This window comes from Magnolia sinica, chromosome 12, assembly GCF_029962835.1.
Source record: "Magnolia sinica isolate HGM2019 chromosome 12, MsV1, whole genome shotgun sequence".
Taxonomy (NCBI): Eukaryota; Viridiplantae; Streptophyta; class Magnoliopsida; order Magnoliales; family Magnoliaceae; genus Magnolia; species Magnolia sinica.
In genome coordinates, this window is record NC_080584.1 from 69,893,340 (window position 1) to 69,899,225 (window position 5,886).

General features: G+C 37.6%; 1 long non-coding RNA gene across 5 annotated transcripts; it reads right to left on the reverse strand.

The window, feature by feature from the left end:
- Positions 1-878: 878 nt before the first annotated feature.
- LOC131221615 (uncharacterized) lies at positions 879-5,208 on the reverse strand. 5 transcript variants are annotated; one of them, XR_009159487.1, is made up of 6 exons: positions 4,702-5,208; positions 4,485-4,570; positions 3,645-4,216; positions 2,286-2,350; positions 1,705-1,794; positions 879-1,380 (listed from the first exon to the last, which is right to left on the reverse strand). It is a non-coding gene; the product is annotated as an uncharacterized LOC131221615 (long non-coding RNA). The 5 variants fall into 5 exon arrangements; XR_009159486.1 differs by having other exon boundaries at positions 3,485-4,216; XR_009159490.1 differs by lacking the exon at positions 879-1,380 and adding an exon at positions 1,516-1,580 and having other exon boundaries at positions 3,485-4,216.
- Between the last annotated feature and the right edge of the window lie 678 nt (positions 5,209-5,886).

The following is a 5,886-nucleotide window of genomic DNA, read 5'->3' on the forward strand; positions in this document are numbered from 1 at the left end:
CGGTGAGTGTTGGGTGCTACTTGGACACACTATATGACCTACTGGACTAACCAAATTGCTTCATATTTGACCCTGTGTCCTGACATAGTGATACAAAGGTGGTGAACGAAGTGGATCTTCTGGAAGTCAATCACAAATGAACCCCGCCTATTTTGAAATAACCATCCCATGTAGCATCGGTCCGCACACCGTAACAGAAGGCTTGAACGGTGTGTGTCACCCACACACTTCCTGAATGTGTGGCCCACCAGAGGCTTGGAATTACTTCATCTTTGGGACCAATGCCTAACATGACCCCACAAAACCTATGGACAGAGTGGATCTTCCAAAAACACATCATAGTGGGCCCCACTAGAATCGCAAACCAATCAGTATCTCCGCTCGTGAATCAATCTCCTGTCCGCAATGGCGAACTTTCGGGAAGCTGTAACCGGACGGACCACGTCTGTTTGAGACGTGTCACGCACTACAAGAAAAATAGGCATTATCGGTGGCCAGAACCGCCCCTAAAAGTCCAAAAAACCACCGGTATAAGAATTACCGGCGGTTAGGCGGCTGCCGTAAAAGGGGGGCGTCGCTGTATCATTTACCGACGTTCGTCCATTTTTACTAGTGTTTTTGGCGGCTGCCGCTAAAAGTTGGCCTTTACCGGCGCTTATTATCATTTACCGGTGACTCTGCTGACTACCGGTAAAAACTGTAAAAGCGCCAGTAAAAACTATAAAAGCGTCGGTAAAAAGGGTATGAAGCGCCGGTAAAAAATATGAGGAAAGCAGGTAAATTTTGCAACAAACGCCGGTAAAAGTAACAACAAACGCGAGTAAAATGCTGTAACAATGCTAATGAGAGATTAAAAATTGCCAATAAATCATTTACAGTGTAAAAGAAAAAATAATAGAAACAATTAAAAATTCTGCTAGGCTGAATCTTCTAAATCAAAAGACCTTTACAAGATTAAATTAGCATTCAAACACAACCTGTAAATCATTTACAACCAGCCTCATTTACAAGGGGCCTAAGAATGAAAGGTTACATAATAGACAGGAAATTAGAGATTGAGACACAAGGAAAAGCAAAAGGAAAAAAAAAAAAAAAATCAACGGACTTCAGCAACGCCCAAGGCAAGACTTCTCAAATGCACCCTAAGAACCAAAACTCATGCCATATAGAAGACCTTTGTCAGCACCACCTTGCCATGCATAGATGTTAGGTAACAAAACAGTATATACACTCATAATCTAAGTTACACTATTTAAAATTATATGTTCAGTCATAAATATTTCCTGCAAAAACAACCATACCGAATGAAGTCCATATCCATCCCCATATGAAGCAGCAAAGCCCCCTTCTGTTACCAATGCTCCACCCCAAATGCTCCACCTTCAGTTACCAATGCAAAGACAAAAGTTTACAAAACAAAATAAAATAACTAAAAAACAAATTTGATATAAAATAAAAGGAACCAATAAATACCTGTAACTAGCAGATGGAGGAGAATAGCTATGCAATTTTATTTATTTATTTATTTATTTTATAAATATGTGGATAAATTTTTCTTCTCTTTTTCTTCAAGGATAAAACTGCATCATAAGCATCATAGCATGCAACTTAATAAGAGCCTTTTTACAGAAGCATTAACTAGCATGCAACTCAATATGGATGGACCTGAATTCAGCACAAGGAAAGCCATATAGTGGCTTGTACCTGATGAGCAGCTTTGATCATGCATCCATGTAAGCATTGTGGACCCCTGAGCCTACACTCTATATAGTTACTTCCACTTTGAATAAGCATCTTACAACCAAAGATAAATATATAATACAAGTCAAACATTATGGAAACCCTTCGTTATATTGAAGCAATGAAGATTGGTAAGAAAAATAAAAATAAAAATAATAAGCCAAGGGTGTGGTGCCCTTGCTTTTGGTGATCCTTACATGGAGTGGACTTGCTTGATTTTTGGACCGTGACATCACAAAATTCCAGTTGAAGCCTTTGGTAAGAGTCGGCATCTAATTTTAGTAGAAGTGGATTTTGTGGTGTGCTAGATACCACCTCGGTGATGTCTTGACGTCACCAAGTTATGGGGTCACCAAGAGCTGGAATTGGTATGAAACAATGGACCCACCTGTGAAGTTGCAAGGAGCTAATATTCCGTGGACCACACCACAGGAATTTTATATTAAGATCCAACAAATGAAGTAAATACAAATCTTGTGGACCAAAAAAATAATAGTAATCTTATGTGGACCACGTTAGGGAGAAAATGGTGATTGAATACCCACCATTAAGAACATCTTGGGAAGCAATGTTTATTTTCCATACAACCTGCTAGTAATGTCACAAAGACCTGGAGGAAGGGACGGCACAAATATTAGCTAGATCCAAAACTTTCATGGCCCGTGAGAAGTTTTTAATGGTTAATCACCACTATTTCATGTGGTTTAGTCCACCTAAGATTTAGGTCTACTTGATTTTTGGGGTCATGCCATAAAATGAGTTGTCAAAATGGATTAACAGTGTGAATGTAAAGAAAATAAATTATAGTGGGTCCACAGTTAGAGAATTAGCAAATGTATCAAATTAATATATTTCAGACATTTGTTAATAAACAGATTGTTTCAAATTCAATACTTAATGTTTAGACTTTAGCATCTCTTTTGGGTAGTTACCAAATAGGTTTTCATACTTTAAATTCAAATTTCAAACTTTAGATTTAACAAAAAAGCCGTAAGCATTATTTTCGTATTAAAAAAAGAAAATATGAAAAAGATATTTTAGATTCCACCGCTATGCATGTGGTGCATAGAAGATACAAAACATCTATATATCTGGTGGCGCATAGCGTCGATGGGTCTCAGCCCAAGAAATTGCACCACCCTCTTGATCTACAAACAAATGGTCACAGGCAAAAACTGATGAAAAATGATAGGCAACTGGGTAAAAGTGCAATCCCCAGATACTTACAGTTGTCCAATTGAGACAACTTTTGGTCCATGGCCCATTTATAGTACAGACCAGAAGATGGATGGTCATGATTGCATTTTGCTCCATCTGATGCATTGACGCATGGGTTAAAAAAAATAAAAAATTAAAAATTAAAAATCAATTTGAAATTGATTGCCTTCATGTCATCTAAGCCACATTCCAATTAATTGGCGTTGGCTATGTGCGTATACTGTTCAGAGCATTGATACTCCACAACTCCAATTTCTTGTAGTCCTTTTAGAAGTGACTTCAAATCAGAGCATCCATCAATCCACAAATCAGAGCATTGATACTCCCTCTACTCTCCTCTCCTTTAGAACGTAAGTACTCCAACAGAAAAAAACCTTTGTGTATAACCAGCCATTTCCTTTCCCTTGTGTGCTTTTCAATGCAATCTGAGAATGTAGAGGTTTGTCAGATTCATCAATAATGCATGAGTACAGATTTCCATAACAAAATTTTAAAGATTGTTCACTAACCTAGGGTAGGGACTTACATAAAGCTGACCCCAAATAGTTGGGACAAGGCTATGATGATGATGAAGTTGTGATGCTAGTGATTCCATCAGCGGCTAACAAGGAGCAAATCATACTGTTTCTTTCTAGCTGAATATATACTCAAAGACAGGTCAGATGCAGCAGAATTTCGAAGTTTACCAGTCCAATGCAACAAGTCAAGGAGTGCCCTGTTCGCTCAGTACAAATGCTTGAAGAAGATCTGTGCAGCATGTGTCTGCTCAGGTGTTCCAAATATTATAATCGCAGTCTCTGTTGCTCCAGGTCTGGGTTCAGTGATGGTAATTTTTGCACCCTCCTTAAATGGTTACTTGAATCAGACTGTTGAAATCATGGACCTCAACAATCTGTTGAAATCCACCCTCCTTAAATGCATGTTTGAGCTTTGCTAAATCAGACAATGATGTGTTCGGTCGAATTCCATCATCAACAGAAATTGTAACATGTTTCTCCTTTCCAGTTTTTGCATCTATAATCTTCATTAATATGGAACCCATCAAATCTAAAATACATGCCATCTAGCATTAATTTCTAAAAATCCAAACAGTGAAAGAAAGCTAGGATCATTAGAGCCAATTCAATTCATAGTCTGATACAAATGTCTCTAGGATAAGCTGAACATACAAATTGACGTGCAGGGCCTATTGAGATGTTTTAATGACATTCAATCCTTCCATCAATTCAGTCTGATACAAATGTCTCTAGGATGCACTCTAAAACAAAGAAAGAAATAAAGGTGCTTCCAAGAGAACCATCTAAATTAATTTCCACCTGGAGAAAAATCTGAAATATGGTTGCACAAAATATGATAGGAAGCGGAGCAGATTCATGTATAGAGGTGGGCAAGCATCTATTACTCTATTCATGATCGATATTTTACAGCCAAGTAAAAGCTTCATGTTGGGTGCAAACACGGAAATACTCGAATCTTGTGCAGACACAGCAATACAAGTTGGAAATTAAGACTGATGATTACTTTACCTATCTCTTCTAGCTGTTTTGGAAATACTAAAACAACTGAAGCATCAACCAGCATTATCCTCTAAAATCGCTAGAAATTTCTCAACCTGAAACAAAGGGTAAAAAACAAGGGAAAAAAGACCAAAAAAAAAATAAAATTCTGATCAAAACCTGATTCAAAGCTCTATTAGAAGCCATACATATCAGTTTGAAAATCATTTGGGCATTTCCTACTTACCCTTCCTAATGATGTATGATAATACATATGCCTTTCCAACCTTCCAAGATCTAAGGCCCCTCCTAATTCTATCTTGTGACAGCATCATCATTCAACAATCTCTAAAAGTAGATTCTCAAGTTGTCACAAAATCCAGTCCTTCATTGTCATCGTCATCTAAAGCCTTAATGCCAACGTATCACAATATCCAGTTATAAATTTAGGAAAAGAAGAAGGCAGACAAAACATTGACGCTAAACTAGACAATAGAATATTGAAGAAAAGTGCTAATGATAAATAATAATAAAAATTTTAAAGCACAAATCCAATTGGAATCCCCTGCTAGTTGGATCTTCTCCAAGCTGTGTTCCAGCCAACCTGCAGGCAGTTTTGGATGCTGCTGCGTCGGATCCTGCAAATCCAAAGGGGAGCTCTCTCCTCTAGCATTTAAAGTGAGAGAGATAGGTTGTCGGTTTTGGGAGGATGGAATGGAGAGAGAGAGAGAGAGAGAGAGAGAGAGAGAGAGAGAGAGAGAGAGAGAGAGAGAGGTTTCAGACCTGTTCCATTACAGGAAGGTTTCGACGACTACAGATGAAATTGATAGAGTAAGCAGAATATAGCCAAATGGATATTTAAGCAAATTCATTTAGGTCAAACTTAATGGTGACACCTTTCTAGTTTGCATGGGATTATATGATTTCGGTATTTAAGTGAGTTAACTTTACTAGAAAAGTAAAGATTTGGGAGCTTCTTGTTTCTTTATTCATTTTTCCATGTACCTTATGCTCTGCATCCTTTTCCCTTAATAAAACTACGAAAAGAAACAAACAACATGAAATAAGCAGCAAGTTCGCATTGTATTTACAATGCATTAAAGTCACTCCATCACATTTTAGAAGAAAATATCTTCTCATCATAACCATTCATGCAAACAATAGAACAAGTAACTCGAAAAGGGTCTCAGTTGTTAACAAGTGTCCCATGAAAATGTTCAATTCTACAATTTTGATGCTTATTCAAACTTAAAGATCTCGTCAAAATCTGGGATGAAAAGAGAACTTACGAGGCAATTAGCATGCAGGTAACACCAAGCAGCTGGAGCTTTTGTCTTTCAATGTAGTTTTGAGAGAAACTGGTCGATGAAATATATCGTGAGGTAAAGTGTATCTGGAACAAGCTTATACTCCTCAGAAACCTGAAACCAAA